The following is an 18,727-nucleotide window of genomic DNA, read 5'->3' on the forward strand; positions in this document are numbered from 1 at the left end:
AACCGAAGGGTAATTTGCCCATTGTGCTTCATATCTGAATATGTAGATGCATCTCAATGTGTAAATGCGCACTTATTTTGAAACAAGTCCTTGCAGGGTGGGCTGGTAGGAACATTTGAATTTTGCGCAATTTTATGACATTGTTACGTAAAATTGTGCAAATTGAGAGCGTCTTCCCACCTTTTTGCCCTCAAAATCGTTGAGGGTTCTTCGGACAAATTAACCTCTGCAGAGGAATCGAATGGTGAAATCTTTGACTGAAATCTGCTCATTTTGGAGCAATGTATCATAAAATCGTTAAGGGCTGGGCCAAAAAATGACTACAATTGCATTTGAGGATTTGTTTTCCCGGTATACGGTAGTATGGGGCTTTAGACTCCGGATTATTAGCGTTTCTGCTCGAAATCGAAACATGACCGGCTTATGGCCTTATACCTGTAAATTTGTGTTTGAATATGTCATGACAAAACTGAGAGACAAGGCTTCGAGAGTCTTCGATAGTTCATTATTCCACTATGAAATACTCTCTTGGATCACTAAACTACGACTGAGGTGGTGGTGGTTGCATGTTGGATGGCGTTGGCGCAGTTGTGGCGCCAGCTGGGATTGGCTTTGGGTCGATGGCCTCTGCGATTTTGTCTCCGATTTTGTAAAAGGGTTCCAGCAACAAATGCGGCCTCTGTTTCAGCAAGCAGCTTTTCAACGGTGGCATCCACAAATCCCTCGGCGTCTTCGAAGTCGTTGTTGCTCATGGTGTTCATGTCTTGTACCGAGACAAACTCAAAGTGCCGAATCCACAAGTTGTGAGCACATTGTTGTGAAAGGAACTAAGTATACAGAAAAAAAATCCATTTGTAAAATATACAACACGGGATATTTCCTCTGCCTTTTGCAATAAAATGCTCAAAGTGGTCGTCCATTTTATCCAATTTTATTCACTAAATGTTCAAGGCGCCGTCCATTTTATTCAATGTTATTAGCTGAAAATGTACCAAAGCTGTCTATTTACCCGAAGAATATTTGGCTCAGTTCCATGTAGATTTATTTGTCACCAGGAAAAGAAACAAACGTTGAGTCAATAAGAATAGAATAGCCAAATCGTGAGCTATTTCTGGTAGTATGTACTTCGTATGCCTTTTGGAATGAAATGAACAAAGGAGTCGTCCATTTTATTCACTAAAATGCACTGAATTGAATTGCGCTTACTTTTGACATCAATTGAATTGCGTTTGCTATAGACGTATATGTTTTAATTGAAATACATTTTAATTGAAATTAATTTTAATAAGATACAATGGCATAAAGAGGCTCAAATTTGCCCTTGAAATTAATACCCCTTAACATTTGGGTTTGATATTATTTCGTTTGATAACATAATATCTGCATTTGTGCACACAATGCAAAATAATGAACCCGTCACATTTAATAGATGACAGCTCGGGTCTCTTCAAGCTCTCACGGACTATTGTAGGAATATTTTTCGCCCTGTCAGCGCGGATGACGGCTGTTCCCGCAAGCTGGTGGCAGGACGAATGTGTGAAGGGCTTGCACGGTGGAATTGGGGACTGAGAAAGGCGTCAGCGGATGGTCCGCGGTGTGGGACGTTGGAGAAATCGTAAGGGAGGAAGCTGTTACACCGTCTGCACAGGGCGCTAATGGCAGGTGAGCACGGAGGAAGCTGTTACACCATCTGCACAGGGCGCTAATGGCAGGTGAGCACGGAGGAAGCTGTTACACCGTCTGCACAGGGCGCTAATGGCAGGTGAGCACGGAGGAAGCTGTTACACCGTCTGCACAGGGCGCTAATGGCAGGTGAGCACGGAGGAAGCTGTTACACCATCTGCACAGGGCGCTAATGGCAGGTGAGCACGGAGGAAGCTGTTACACCGTCTGCACAGGGCGCTAATGGCAGGTGAGCACGGAGGAGTCTGTTACACCGTCTGCACAGGGCGCTAATGGCAGGTGAGCACGGAGGAAGCTGTTACACCGTCTGCACAGGGCGCTAATGGCAGGTGAGCACGGAGGAAGCTGTTACACCGTCTGCACAGGGCGCTAATGGCAGGTGAGCAAAGCGTAATGTATACTTGGGCGAACGGGAATCGATGAACGTGCCGCCACCTTTCTTCACGACCGCTTCGAGTCAGAAGCTATTTCAAGGACAGTGGTTTGAGGAATGAGCTTGCACAGGGCACCAGCTTGAAATCGACGTCAAACTCGAAGCGGTTATGGAGAAAGGAGGCGGCACATGCACGCGTCGCTCCGTCAGCACTTGGGCTCGGAATATAAATGGCCTATATTTATATAAAACTTATTAAATTGCACACGGTCCACGTCACAACATTAGTATTTGATCAAACACACGGAATACGAAATAAAAAAGACAACGTCCCGTGTAATGGAATTCCAATGGCATGCTGGGAATGAATAGTAACGTGATTCAAGTGCATGAGCGGATCTCAGGCTTGCCTTCTCGGATTGATAAACTCTCGACGGCGTGAACAAATTTAATACAACGCGTTTCAGCAGCTTCAGCAGAAACTCCTCTCGCGCGGATCTGACCAGTTTCACCAAAAAGTGATTCCCGTTCGCCCAAGTGTCCAGCACAGCGCGTACCCGTCGCAGCTGGCCCTGTCAAAGAACCCGAGGGCTCGTACATTATCGGCCTCGGACTAAGCTCCCTGGCGCCCGAGGCCTTCGGGCTTTGCTTCGGAATCCACCCGAGCAGCAATCCTCCCGGGCCTCCGCCGCCCTGGGACGTCACCCCTGGACCAACAAGATACGCGATAGACTTGTGACAAATAGATGCGTAGACAGACCTCTAGGGCGTGCTGTCATGCTCATCCATTGGCGCCTGCCTCTTCTCCCACGTGGCCGTGCGAGCTTCATCGTCGATGCCATCGGCACCTCGGCGACGTTCCCCGCCGAGGTGCCGAGTCGTAGTCCGCGCCCTGGGTGGACGCCCCAGCACCGACTGCGTCTCCTCGAACACGCGGCGCAGTGCACGTGCAGGTGGATCTGTCGCTCGATCGCACAGAGGGGCTTGAGGTAGGACGTGCGTGTCGCTCGGTAGGTACCCGTCCGACCGGCGCTTGTGACTCAGGAAGCCGAAGCACGCCCCGACGGGGACACCAGAAACGGCGCACCGATTTTTTTGCTGTCGCGATGTGCGAGCGGTCTCGGGGCGTTATTCTTGACATGGCACGACCGCGATCTGCGAGCGGTCTTTCTCGCCGCCAGTAACCAGTAGCGCAGCGCCCGTGCCAACTTCCGTCGCCCTCCCCGTTCTAGCTGTTGCTCGGCATGCGCCTCATGTGTGATGCTCTAAACTAAGACGTGAAGAAGCTACCTCAAGACCGACCCGCGACATTTCGTCGTCTTCCTCAGCTTCCATTGTACGCCGGAGTGAATCTGCGAATGAATAAAACCCGAGTCTGTAGGCTTATACCAAAGTCAACCAGGCTTCTACCAGAGTCAACCAGGCTTCTACCAGAGTCAACCAGGCTTCTACCAGAGTCAACCAGGCGTCTACCAGAGTCAACCAGGCTTCTACCAGAGTCAACCAGGCTTCTACCAGAGTCAACCAGGCTTCTACCAGAGTCAACCAGGCTTCTACCAGAGTCAACCAGGCTTCTACCAGAGTCAACCAGACTTCTACCAAAGTCAACCAGGCTTCTACCAGAGTCAACCAGGCTTCTACCAGAGTCAACCAGGCTTCTACCAGAGTCAACCAGGCTTCTACCAGAGTCAACCAGGCTTCTACCAAGGTCAACCAGGCTTCTACCAAAGTCAACCAGGCTTCTACCAGAGTCAACCAGGCTTCCACCAAAGTCAACCAGGCTTCTACCAAAGTCAACCAGGCTTCTACCAGAGTCAACCAGGCTTCTACCAGAGTCAACCAGGCTTCTACCAGAGTCAACCAGGCTTCTACCAAAGTCAACCAGGCTTCTACCAGAGTTAACCAGGCTTCTACCAGAGTCAACCAGGCTTCTACCAGAGTCAACCAGGCTTCTACCAGAGTCAACCAGGCTTCTACCAGAGTCAACCAGGCTTCTACCAGAGTCAACCAGGCTTCTACCAGAGTCAACCAGGCTTCAACCAAAGTCAACCAGGCTTCTACCAGAGTCAACCAGGCTTCTACCAAAGTCAACCAGGCTTCTACAAGAGTCAACCAGGCTTCTACCAGAGTCAACCAGGCTTCTACCAGAGTCAACCAGGCTTCTACCAGAGTCAACCAGGCTTCTACCAGAGTCAACCAGGCTTCTACCAGAGTCAACCAGGCTTCTACCAGAGTCAACCAGGCTTCTACCAAAAAGTCAACCAGGCTTCTACCAAAGTCAACCAGGCTTCTACCAGAGTCAACCAGGCTTCTACCAGAGTCAACCAGGCTTCTACCAAAGTCAACCAGGCTTCTACCAGAGTCAACCAGGCTTCTACCAGAGTCAACCAGGCTTCTACCAGAGTCAACCAGGCTTCTACCAGAGTCAACCAGGCTTCAACCAAAGTCAACCAGGCTTCTACCAGAGTCAACCAGGCTTCTACCAGAGTCAACCAGGCTTCTACCAAAGTCAACCAGGCTTCTACCAGAGTCAACCAGGCTTCTACCAAAGTCAACCAGGCTTCTACAAGAGTCAACCAGGCTTCTACCAGAGTCAACCAGGCTTCTACCAGAGTCAACCAGGCTTCTACCAGAGTCAACCAGGCTTCTACCAGAATCAACCAGGCTTCTACCAGAGTCAACCAGGCTTCTACCAGAGTCAACCAGGCTTCTACCAGAGTCAACCAGGCTTCTACCAAAGTCAACCAGGCTTCTACCAAAGTCAACCAGGCTTCTACCAGAGTCAACCAGGCTTCTACCAGAGTCAACCAGGCTTCTACCAGAGTCAACCAGGCTTCTACCAGAGTCAACCAGGCTTCTACAAGAGTCAACCAGGCTTCTACCAAAGTCAACCAGGCTTCTACCAAAGTCAACCAGGCTTCTACCAGAGTCAACCAGGCTTCTACCAAAGTCAACCAGGCTTCTACCAAAGTCAACCAGACTTCTACCAGAGTCAACCAGGCTTCTACCAAAGTCAACCAGACTTCTACCAGAGTCAACCAGGCTTCTACCAAAGTCAACCAGGCTTCTACCAAGGTCAACCAGGCTTCTACAAGAGTCAACCAGGCTTCTACCAGAGTCAACCAGGCTTCTACCAGAGTCAACCAGGCTTCTACCAAAGTCAACCAGGCTTCTACCAGAGTCAACCAGGCTTCTACCAAAGTCAACCAGGCTTCTACCAGAGTCAACCAGACTTCTACCAGAGTCAACCAGGCTTCTACCAGAGTCAACCAGGCTTCTACCAAAGTCAACCAGGCTTCTACCAGAGTCAACCAGGCTTCTACCAGAGTCAACCAGGCTTCTACAAGAGTCAACCAGGCTTCTACCAGAGTCAACCAGGCTTCTACCAGAGTCAACCAGGCTTCTACCAGAGTCAACCAGGCTTCTACCAGAGTCAACCAGGCTTCTACCAAAGTCAACCAGGCTTCTACCAGAGTCAACCAGGCTTCTACCAGAGTCAACCAGGCTTCTACCAGAGTCAACCAGGCTTCTACCAGAGTCAACCAGGCTTCTACCAGAGTCAACCAGGCTTCTGCCAAAGTCAACCAGGCTTCTACCAGAGTCAACCAGGCTTCTACCAGAGTCAACCAGGCTTCTACCAAAGTCAACCAGGCTTCTACCAAAGTCAACCAGGCTTCTACCAGAGTCAACCAGGCTTCTACCAGAGTCAACCAGGCTTCTACCAGAGTCAACCAGGCTTCTACCAGAGTCAACCAGGCTTCTACCAAAGTCAACCAGGCTTCTACCAAAGTCAACCAGGCTTCTACCAAAGTCAACCAGGCTTCTACCAGAGTCAACCAGGCTTCTACCAAAGTCAACCAGGCTTCTACCAGAGTCAACCAGGCTTCTAACAAAGTCAACCAGGCTTCTACCAGAGTCAACCAGGCTTCTACCAGAGTCAACCAGGCTTCTACCAGAGTCAACCAGGCTTCTACCAGAGTCAACCAGGCTTCTACCAGAGTCAACCAGTCGTCTACCAGAGTCAACCAGGCTTCTACCAAAGTCAACCAGGCTTCTACCAAAGTCAACCAGGCTTCTACCAAAGTCAACCAGACTTCTACCAGAGTCAACCAGGCTTCTACCAGAGTCAACCAGGCTTCTACCAGAGTCAACCAGGCTTCTACCAAAGTCAACCAGGCTTCTACCAGAGTCAACCAGGCTTCTACCAGAGTCAATCAGGCTTCTACCAGAGTCAACCAGACTTCTACCAGAGTCAACCAGGCTTCTACCAAAGTCAACCAGGCTTCTACCAGAGTCAACCAGGCTTCTACCAGAGTCAACCAGGCTTCTACCAAGGTCAACCAGGCTTCTACCAAAGTCAACCAGGCTTCTACCAAAGTCAACCAGGCTTCTACCAAAGTCAACCAGGCTTCTACCAAAGTCAACCAGGCTTCTACCAGAGTCAACCAGGCTTCTACCAGAGTCAACCAGGCTTCTACCAAAGTCAACCAGGCTTCTACCAGAGTCAACCAGGCTTCTACCAGAGTCAACCAGGCTTCTACCAGAGTCAACCAGACTTCTACCAGAGTCAACCAGGCTTCTACCAGAGTCAACCAGGCTTCTACCAAAGTCAACCAGGCTTCTACCAGAGTCAACCAGGCTTCTACCAGAGTCAACCAGACTTCTACCAAAGTCAACCAGGCTTCTACCAGAGTCAACCAGGCTTCTACCAGAGTCAACCAGACTTCTACCAAAGTCAACCAGGCTTCTACCAGAGTCAACCAGGCTTCTACCAAAGTCAACCAGGCTTCTACCAGAGTCAACCAGGCTTCTACCAGAGTCAACCAGGCTTCTACCAAAGTCAACCAGGCTTCTACCAGAATCAACCAGGCTTCTACCAAAGTCAACCAGGCTTCTACCAAAGTCAACCAGACTTCTACCAGAATCAACCAGGCTTCTACCAGAGTCAACCAGACTTCTACCAAAGTCAACCAGGCTTCTACCAGAGTCAACCAGGCTTCTACCAGAGTCAACCAGGCTTCTACCAGAGTCAACCAGGCTTCTACCAAAGTCAACCAGGCTTCTACCAAAGTCAACCAGACTTCTACCAGAATCAACCAGGCTTCTACCAGAGTCAACCAGACTTCTACCAAAGTCAACCAGGCTTCTACCAGAGTCAACCAGGCTTCTACCAGAGTCAACCAGGCTTCTACCAAAGTCAACCAGGCTTCTACCAAAGTCAACCAGGCTTCTACCAAAGTCAACCAGGCTTCTACCAGAGTCAACCAGGCTTCTACCAGAGTCAACCAGGCTTCTACCAGAGTCAACCAGGCTTCTACCAGAGTCAACCAGGCTTCTACCAAAGTCAACCAGACTTCTACCAAAGTCAACCAGGCTTCTACCAAAGTCAACCAGGCTTCTACCAGAGTCAACCAGGCTTCTACCAGAGTCAACCAGGCTTCTACCAGAGTCAACCAGGCTTCTACCAAAGTCAACCAGGCTTCTACCAGAGTCAACCAGGCTTCTACCAGAGTCAACCAGGCTTCTACCAGAGTCAACCAGGCTTCTACCAGAGTCAACCAGGCTTCTACCAGAGTCAACCAGACTTCTACCAAAGTCAACCAGGCTTCTACCAGAGTCAACCAGGCTTCTACCAAAGTCAACCAGGCTTCTACCAGAGTCAACCAGGCTTCTACCAAAGTCAACCAGACTTCTACCAGAGTCAACCAGACTTCTACCAGAGTCAACCAGACTTCTACCAAAGTCAACCAGGCTTCTACCAGAGTCAACCAGGCTTCTACCAGAGTCAACCAGGCTTCTACCAGAGTCAACCAGGCTTCTACCAGAGTCAACCAGACTTCTACCAAAGTCAACCAGGCTTCTACCAGAGTCAACCAGGCTTCTACCAGAGTCAACCAGGCTTCTACCAGAGTCAACCAGGCTTCTACCAGAGTCAACCAGGCTTCTACCAGAGTCAACCAGGCTTCTACCAGAGTCAACCAGACTTCTACCAGAGTCAACCAGGCTTCTACCAAAGTCAACCAGGCTTCTACCAGAGTCAACCAGGCTTCTACCAGAGTCAACCAGGCTTCTACCAGAGTCAACCAGGCTTCTACCAAAGTCAACCAGGCTTCTACCAGAGTCAACCAGGCTTCTACCAGAGTCAACCAGACTTCTACCAAAGTCAACCAGGCTTCTACCAGAGTCAACCAGGCTTCTACCAGAGTCAACCAGGCTTCTACCAGAGTCAACCAGGCTTCTACCAGAGTCAACCAGGCTTCTACCAGAGTCAACCAGGCTTCTACCAGAGTCAACCAGGCTTCTACCAGAGTCAACCAGGCTTCTACCAGAGTCAACCAGGCTTCTACCAGAGTCAACCAGGCTTCTACCAGAGTCAACCAGGCTTCTACCAGAGTCAACCAGGCTTCTACCAAAGTCAACCAGGCTTCTACCAAAGTCAACCAGGCTTCTACCAGAGTCAACCAGGCTTCTACCAGAGTCAACCAGGCTTCTACCAGAGTCAACCAGGCTTCTACCAGAGTCAACCAGGCTTCTACCAGAGTCAACCAGGCTTCTACCAAAGTCAACCAGGCTTCTACCAGAGTCAACCAGGCTTCTACCAGAGTCAACCAGGCTTCTACCAGAGTCAACCAGGCTTCTACCAAAGTCAAACAGGCTTCTACCAGAGTCAACCAGGCTTCTACCAAAGTCAACCAGGCTTCTACCAAAGTCAACCAGGCTTCTACCAGAGTCAACCAGGCTTCTACCAGAGTCAACCAGGCTTCTACCAGAGTCAACCAGGCTTCTACCAAAGTCAACCAGGATTTTACACAAGTCAGCTAGAATTTGTAGCTGCGATGAGGTGCTGCGATATTGTGCCTGCTTCTTCTGCACACTGGCAAAGTAACGTCGCGGTGCCTTCGAACTTCGCCTCGCAAATGGTATTCGGCTGTGGGCTGTCTGTGAATTTGCCACATCCCCAACAGCGAAGTTCGCAAATGAGATAATGTGACTTCCAAATGTTGGGTGCAATAAGACATATCAAGTCTCTGCGCTGTCTATTGCTGATTTTACACCCAACAGCACGAGATTTCACTTCGTTAAAGTATTGAAAGGGGACGGACGCAATCTATTGCAGGCTGGTACACTCAGTTTACAACTTCGTTCCTACCAATATAAAAGTATCCTCTCGGTTTGACTCTCGAGCCACTCCATTACATCCAGCCATCTCTCGGGATCCAACTGCATGGGATCGAAGGTGGAATCTCCTTCAGGACTCATTGCAGCACCTTGAATTTCACCTTTTGATTTCAGTTTCCAATCATCGTGGACCTTCTGATGCCTGTTCAGATTTGATGACTGTGAAAATGCCTTCCCACACACAGGGCACAGGAATGGCTTCTCGCCCGTGTGTGTTCTCTTATGGCGTTTAAGGTCTGCTGAAAGTGAAAATGTCTTCCCACACACAGAACACAGGAATGGCTTCTCACCTGTGTGTGTTTTCTGATGAGTTTGAAGAGTTGATGACTGTGAAAATGCCTTCCCACACACAGGGCACAGGAATGGCTTCTCGCCCGTGTGTGTTTTTCGGTGACTCTTAAGATGTAAAGACAGTGAAAATGCCTTCCCACACACAGAAGACAGTAATGGCTTCTCAACTGTGTGTGTTTTCTAATGAGTTTGAAGAGTTGATGACTGAAAATGCCTTCCCATACACAGGGCACAGGAATGGCTTATCGCCCGTGTGTGTTCTCGAATGGCGTTTAAGGTCTGCTGAAAGTGAAAATTCCTTTCCACATACAGAACACTGGAATGGCTTTTCGCCAGTGTGTATTCTCTGGTGTCTCTGAAGATGTGATGGCCGTGAAAATGCCTTCACACACACAGAGCAATTGAATGGCTCCTTGCTCCCGTGTGCTTGGGGTCATCGCAGAGCGTATCTGCTCCATGTGACTGCTTCTTCTGAGCGGAGTACCAGTAGCGGGTGTTATCGATAATTAAAAGTACCCTATCGTCCGCGAGGATGTTAAGCGTTGCGTTTTGGGATTTCTTTAACTGCCAAAACAAGAATGTCACTCGCGTTTAATCGAGACGCGAAAATAGACCCTTACTTGGAGATTCACGGTGAATCGATGTCTGTAACCCGTCTGAAGATGTCCCCACGAACTCGCATATTCACTTACCATACGAAGCAAAGTCGCCTAACTGTCGACACAGCAATTGTGTTCACCAGGCTGCGTTGTCTCGCGGTAGAAGGGCGATCAGCAGAGCGACGAGTCGAGCGTCCAGCCTCATCAAGTTCCCTCTCGAAATGGCCTTGAGCTCTGTTCTGAGCCGCCTTATAACTCCCCCCATAGGATCCAATCCTTTGTCTTTCAGGATATTTGCATTCGATTGTTAATTTTGGAAGGTACAATCCGTATGTCTATTAACGTACCGAATGGTAATGTGCCCATTGTGTTTCATGCCTGAATATGTGAGTGCATCTCATTGTGTAATTGCGCGCTTATTTTGAAGAAATTGGATTAGCGCTGTAAAAACACGTTCCCCATGCCCTCCATTGTCCTCGAATTAAAGTGAATGCAGTCCCGTGGCGTTGCCCGCAACCGCCGAGCTTCGGGGCCTGAGCACGTTCAGACGCGTAGTGACCACACTTGCAACACAATCACTCTAACATCAGCAACCAAAACCCGATCTGGTACATGGCCTCCGCTTGGTCTGGTTTGTATCCGTCATCACTCCGGAGACAAACAGCGAGGCACGGTTCGGCCAGCCACCACCTCATTTGCCGCAGCGACTTTAATAGTTGCTCTCAAACAACACTGTCACCATTAGTGGTTTACGGACTAGGGTGTTAAGCGGGCAATCAGTCGTTTTGGTCAAGGCGTAGGGGATAATAGACACCTCTGTTATCCCATAAACACAATACACAGCAGCGGGAAGGCTGCCTTGTTGGGGAGATGTTGTTTGTGTAAGGCGCTGTGACTGGAGTTAGGCGATGTGACTGGGTGATCACACGGATTCCGAAACATAGCGGAGACGATACGATCCACTGTGCTCCATCTCCCTACATGGACTACGACATTCTCAGTAAAAAAACATATTTTTAAATACGTTTTTAAATCATGTGTATTGTATATATGTTAGAATGTGTGAATGTTATAATCTTTGTATGTGTATATATAGTGTATATAGTTTATGATTTAGAATGCATCTAGACAAGGAAGGTGACTGGTTCTACTTAATCAACCAATCATTAAACAGTGCGAGTTCATTCATGAGTAGTATTCGTTTAGCCCCGCTGGCACGAACCTATACAGCAGTAATGTTGAAACAAAGTAAACTTTAGTCGCTCAAATCTCAGCTCAGACATGATCGTCGCAATTATTTCCAAAGACGTGTGGGGTCCCGCAAAAGCAGGGCCCGGCCACGAATCGTCGGGCAGCAGAAGATGCAGAATCAGAATTGGCTGCGTCGTCTTCGAAATGTGTCACTGCTGATGTTGTCTTTACTGTTGGTGTTGTTGCTTCTGTTGCTGTTATATACGGAGGTGTCCCGTGATGGGATAACGCCTTTGATCAGACTCTGATCAAACGCACCCAATCGATGCCCTTGATCGACGCATTTGGTCAACTCTGACATTGCAAACTCTCACATGTTGAACTCTAACATCGTGAAATATAATATTTATTTAAACTATGAAGAACAACATATCCATTGTAAAGCTATAAAATACTAATAACTTTTATTGTTTTAAACCACATCAATGGAGGTGAGAGATTATAATCGCATAAGAATAATTAGAATCGCACTGTGCTCATATTAGAATCATACTGTGGTCGTATGTATGTTAAGTGAATATGCGATCCAAGGGTAGGATATGCAGGATTAGAATAGAATTACAATTATTCGATTCCCACTGTAGTCGTATTAGGATCACACTGTCCAATGTTGGATGAATGTTTCACATCAATGGAATCGAAATGCTACATACAATATATTGTTTATACCTTTTGGTTCTATCGGTAAAGTCACGTAGGTATAAAATAAAATAAATGACGACGTTTCGGGCGCAACACCAGCGTCCGTCATCAGGTGGGAAAGCATGGTCTGCTGCTGAGGCAGACTGTTTTAAAAGGTTTGAAATGGGTGTAGCCCTAGGGTCATAAAGAAGTGTCTGGTGCTAGTGATGTTAACGTGAGAAATTATCATGTCACTGTAAGATAGGAAAGCGGTCTCCGAGACGAGTGGTTATGTTAATGTGAGAGATTATCATGATGTTAACGTGTTATCGTTTATGGAGTTACAGTTTACATGTCATAGAGTGCATTAGGAACCGTAACGTTGCGAATCGATTTATAATGGGGACCTTTCCACTCCAGGAACACATGCTAATGGAGAGACAGCCAAGATGAAGCCCGTTAAGGTCAGACTCGTGTGACGGAGATGCTCCACCTGAAACTCGGCTCCACACGTTTTTGCTATGAATTATGTAAAATAAATGACGGACAAACAGTTGTTAAAATAAACCTTTTTATTCATATACAAGTATATTTCCGTAAAAACTCGTACCGAATATTTACTACGTCCTCTGCTCATACAATTACAATACAATGCAAACCATGTCACTTCCATATCATTGCCCATTGATTTCCTTATTGGTTAACCACATTTGTTCACTGTGCGTCTGACTTGAAGTCCAAGCCGTACATCAGACGAACGCATCATCAATGTACATCCTGAAATCGGTTATCTAAAGTTGCTTATTACCAACCAAAAAAGCAAAATTACTTTAAAAAAGGTTTAAAATTAGAGTAAAGATGTAATTACAGAATAATTTCAACATTGGCTCAACGGGAACCCTTAACATTGACAACAATCAGGAATTTAACCCTCTCACAACCACTGCTCATGACACCACTTCAGCAAATCACAACATGCACGTCAGGAAACTCTCAAACACATTGCAAAACTAAAGTGTCAAAATCACTGATGTAATAAATTGTAACGTATTACTTGGTCTACAATAAACACGCAAAATTACTCAATACGGCTTAATATGTAAGGCACATGCAACAATATATTTTTTCAGTCATCCCTAGCTCTCGGTTTGACTCTCGAGCCACTCCATTACATCCAGCCATCTCTCGGGATCCAACTGCATGGGATCGAAGGTGGAATCTCCTTCAGGACTCATTGCAGCACCTTGAATTTCACCTTTTGATTTCAGTTTCCGATCATCGTGGACCTTCTGATGCCTGTTCAGATTTGATGACTGTCCAAATTCCTTCCCACGCACAGCAATGGCTGCTCGCCCGTGTGTGTTTTTTTACAGCGTTTGAGATTTTCTGAAAGTGAACATGCATTTCCACACACAGTACACAATGCACAGGAAAGACTTCTCGCCCTTGTGTGTTTGCTGATGTGTTTGAAGAGTTGACGAGTGTTAAAAGGGCAGACTCGTGTGACGGCGATGCTCCACCTGAAACTCGGCTCCACACGTTTTTGATATAAAAAAAAATTAAAATAAATAACGGACGATCAATTGTTGAAAGTAATGTTTTTATTCATCTGCAATAATGGTCACGTTAAAACTCTTAACAAATGTTTATTACGTCTTATGTTCAAACAGTTACAGAGCAATGCAAAGCACGTCACTCCCCATTGATGTCCTAATTAGTTAACCCCATTTGTTCGCTGTGCATCTGTGTTGAAGTCCAACATATACATCCAAATAACGCGTCATCAATGTACGCGTTGTTCCAAGCTGTGGTGCGAACCCTTCATGCCCGGAAAGGAACAAGATTCCACCATGGGAGAGGGAGCGGTGTCGAGAACCAGGTCAAAATGTGCAAGGTTGCGTTAGTAGGATCCACTCCCAGCCCTCGAACAATGGAAGGGTTCCCTTGGACGATGTGGAAGTGTATTCGATTTATTGTCGTGGTTATTATGTTGGTTTGTTGTTTTTGTTGTCGAGTGAGTGTGGTCACACCGCTTACCGATTACAGTTGCCCGTTAAGTTTGTGATTTTTCTGGCGTCGGTAAATTTTGCTACAGCTGCGGCTCTGACGCACGTGGCTTCTAAAGATTGTTGTTGATGTTAAGACACTGCATCAGCTAAGGGACAATAGTGGCAATGGGATAGAGAGAGAGTTCAAGAAGGGAAGGCGGGACAAAGGATGGGGGAAGATTCACACCAAGAATAAGAGAGGGGGAGGAACGAGGTTCGGGAATGTTTTTTTGTGAAATATCGGGTCGTGGCTGGTGGCTGTCTCATCATTGGCGTTGCTATTTCGTGAGTCCGTAGGCTCCACGCCCAACAGCAATACTGAATATTGCTATTCGGTGCCATTGAGATGGAACAATTCTAATAATTTTGATGCGATTCTAAATCTGGCACCTCCCAGGCCGCATTCACGACTCACGATGCACATTTACATATAACATAGATTCGAGCACAGTGTCATTATAATAGACCAAAGTGTTGTTCACATTATTGTATTCCGATCCTGCACCTTCCGTTTCACATATCCCACCCTTGGTTGGCACAATATTACGTACATACATATTACATACAGACCTGTTACATACATACATATTACTTACAGACCTGTTACATACATACATACATATTACTTACAGACCTGTTACATACATCCATACATACATGTTACATATATTGTGGGGTAAATGAGAACTCCGAGGCAGATCTCCGTGTAGGGGCTCACGCCACGTTCTATTAGGGGCTCACGCCAGTTGTTTTATTAAAGACCTCTCCACACACGACTCTGTGTACTGCCCCCTCACTGCCTACACTCCACACCCCAGGGGAAGGGTACTGGGGAGCTCCCAACACCCCCAGGCTACCCTGGCCTGGTGCCAATCTCCCCCTACCCCGGGGTCCCGACTTTCAGAATTCCCGTTCCTGACCCTCCAGACGACCCTGAACCCCGATTTAAAGCTTTCGTGACTGCAAGGATTCATCTTCTTTGGTTCTTTCGGTAAAGTCACGTAGAATGAGAATAAAATAATCGTCTCTACTATCAACTCCCCCACCTATAAACTGGCACGTTTTCTTGCTGATATACTGCTACTTTTCACTGGAAAACCCACCTCTGCGGTACTAAAATCTACTTACCTGGTATCGACAAAGGCATTTCCCTGTCCCCAGACGACCTGCTTGTCAGTTTTGATGTGGTGTCCTTGTTCACCAAAGTCCCGGTACCTGACATCATCGCTATCATTGAAGACCTGGTTCATCAAGGACTGCATACTGATGTACCCCCCCCTGGTGAGACATTGCTTAACCAACACATACTTCACCTGGAATGGAACTTTCTACAAACAAACTGAGGGCACCCCAATGGGCTCCCCCCTATCTCCGGTTGTAGCCAACGTATTTATGGAAAAATTTGAAACTGACACCATCCAGACTGCCACTCTACGCCCGACCTTATGGAAGAGGTACGTGGATGACACCTTTGTCATCTGGCCACATGGCCAGCCTGCTCTAGACCAATTCTGCGACCACATCAATTCCATACACCCAGCCATCAGATTTACCATGGAGGTCGAAAAAGATGGAAAACTACCCTTTTTTGATGTCTTAATTAAAAGGAGACATGATGGTTCAATGAGCCACTCGGTCTATAGGAAAGGTACCCATACTGATGCTTACTTGAAACCGGATTCCCACCACCATCCATCCCAGAAACGTGTTTTTTCAATAGTATAGGTTTTTTTCTTTGTCAATAAGCGACTTTAAATAACCGATTTCAGAATGTACCTTGATGAAGCATTCGTCTCGCGTATCGTTTGGACTTCAAAATAGACGCACAGTGAACAAATATGGTGAGCTAGTAAGGACATCAATGGGGAAGGATAATTTAGTTTGGTATTCCTGGAAGTGACATGGTTTTCATTATACTGTAGCTACACTCATTGGTTCTTTAGGTAACGTCACGTAGGTAGACAAAATAATAGATAATAATAGATCAATAATGTGATCTATTATTTTTCTACCTACGTGACTTTAACGAAATAACCAAAGAGCGGATTCCTGCAGTCACGAAAGCTTGTTGTGATTTGATGAAGTGGTGTCATGAGCAGTGGTTGTGAGAGGGTTAAATTCCTGATAATTGTCAATGTTAAGGGTTCCCGTTGAGCCTTTGTTGAAATGATTCTGTAATTACATCTTTACTCGAATTTTAAACCTTTTTTAAAGTAATTTTGCTTTTTTGGTTGGTAATAAGCAACTTTAGATAACCGATTTCAGGATGTACATTGATGACGCGTTCGTCTGATGTACGGCTTGGACTTCAAGTCAGACGCACAGTGAACAAATGTCGTTAACCAATAAGGAAATCAATGGGCAATGATATGGAAGTGTCATGGTTTGCATTGTATTGTAATTGTTTGAGCAGAGGACGTAGTAAATATTCGGTACGAGTTTTTACGTTAATATACTTGCATATGAATAAAAATGTTTATTTTAACAACTTGTTTAGCCGTTATTAATTTTACATAATTCATAGCAAAAACGTGTGGAGCCGAGTTTCAGGTGGAGCATCTCCGTCACACGAGTCTGACCTTAACAGGCATCATCTTGGCTGTCTCTCCATCAACATGTGTTCCTGGAGGGGAAAGGTCCCCATTATAAATCGATTCGCAACGTTACGGTTCCTAATGCACTCTATGACATGTAAACTGTAACTCCATAAACGATAACACGTTAACATCATGATAATCTCTCACATTAACATAACCACTCGTCGAGGAGACCGCTTTCCTATCTTACAGTGACATGATAATTTCTCACGTTAACATCACTAGCACCAGACACTTCTTTATGACCCTAGTGCTACACCCATTTCAAACATTTTAAAACAGTCTGCCTCAGCAGCAGACCATCGCTTTCCCACCTGATGAAGGACGCTGGTGTTGCGCCCGAAACGTCGTGATTTATTTTATTTTATACCCACGTGACTTTACCGATAGAACCAAAAGGTATAAACAATATACTGTATGTAGCATTTCGATTCCATTGATGTGAAACATTCATCCAACATTGGACCGTGTGATTCTAATACGACTACAGTGGGATTCGAATAATTGTAATTCTATTCTAATCCTGCATATCCTACCCTTGGATCGCATATTCACTTAACATACATACGACCACAGTGTGATTCTAATATGAGCACAGTGCGATTCTAATGATTATTATGCGATTATAATCTCTCACCTCCATTTACGTGGTTTAAAACAATAAAAGTGATTAGTATTTTATAGCTTTACAATGGATATGTTGTTCTTCATAGTTTAAATAAATATTATATTTCACGATGTTAGAGTTCAACATGTGAGAGTTTGCAATGTCAGAGTTGACCAAATGCGTCGATCAAGGGCATCGATTGGGTGCGTTTGATCAGAGTCTGATCAAAGGCGTTATCCCATCACGGGACACCTCCGTATATAACAGCAACAGAAGCAACAACAACAGTAAAGACAACAGCAGCAGTGACACATTTCGAAGACGACGCAGCCAATTCTGATTCTGCTGCCCGACGATTCGTGGCCGGGCCCTGCTTTCGCGGGACCCCACACAAGTTGTAACTAGAGACTCATTCCAACAGGATCACTTGACCACGACAAGATTGTCAGGAATTGAACGCTCTCACAAACACTGCTCATCGCACCACTTCAGCAAGTAATCCGAGATCACAAACCACCACCTGCACGTGACTAAATATTCTAAGAAACTGCAAAACTCGAGTATCAAAATCACTAATACAATCAATTGTAAAGTATTGCTTTGTCTAAAACACACAAATGCACTCAATGTGCCTTAATAGGTATAACCAAACCCAACATATTTTTTTCAGTTTCCCGTTGCTTTAGATTTGACTCTCGAGCCACTCCATTACATCCAGCCATCTCTCGGGATGCAACTGCATGGGCTCGAAGGTGGAATCTCCTTCAGGACTCATTGCAGCACCTTGAATTTCACCTTTTGATTTCAGCTTCCTATCATCGTGGACCTTCTGATGCCTGTTCCGTATTGATGACTGAGCAAATGCCTTCCCACACACAGAGCACAGGAACGGCTTCTCGCCCGTGTGTGTTCTCTGGTGTCTCTGAAGATCTGATTGCCGTGAAAATGGCTTCACACACACAGTGCAATTGAATGGCTCCTTGCTCCCGTGTGCTTGGAGCTTCAGAGAGCGTATCTGCTCCATATGACTGCTTCTTCTGAGCGGAGTAACAGTAGCGGGTGTTATCGATAATTAAAAGTACCCTATCGGCAGCGAGGATGTTAAGCGTTGCCTTTTTAGATTTTGTAAACTGCCAAAACAAGAATGTCACTCGCGTTTAACCGAGACGCGAAAATAGACACTTACTTGGAGATTCACGGTGAATCGATGTCTGTAACCCGTCTGAAGATGTCCCCACGAACTCGCATATTCACTTACCATACGAAGCAAAGTCGCCTAACTGCCGACACAGCAATTGTGTTCACCAGGTTGCGTTGTCCCGCGTTAGAAGGGCGATCAGCAGAGCGACGAGTCGAGCGTCCAGCCTCATCAAGTTCCCTCTCGAAATGGCCTTGAGCTCTGTTCTGAGCCGCCTTATAACTCCCCCCATAGGATCCAATCCTTTGTCTTTCAGGATATTTGCATTCGATTGTTAATT

General features: G+C 46.4%; 1 pseudogene; it reads right to left on the reverse strand.

Moving 5' to 3' along the window:
- Nucleotides 1-9,202: 9,202 nt before the first annotated feature.
- Nucleotides 9,203-9,959, reverse strand: LOC142907351 (uncharacterized; annotated as a pseudogene).
- Between the last annotated feature and the right edge of the window lie 8,768 nt (nt 9,960-18,727).

This window comes from Petromyzon marinus, chromosome 78 (genome assembly GCF_048934315.1).
Source record: "Petromyzon marinus isolate PM22_M1 ecotype Great Lakes invasive population chromosome 78, UKy_Petmar_22M1.pri1.0, whole genome shotgun sequence".
In the NCBI taxonomy this organism is placed as follows: domain Eukaryota; kingdom Metazoa; phylum Chordata; class Hyperoartia; order Petromyzontiformes; family Petromyzontidae; genus Petromyzon; species Petromyzon marinus.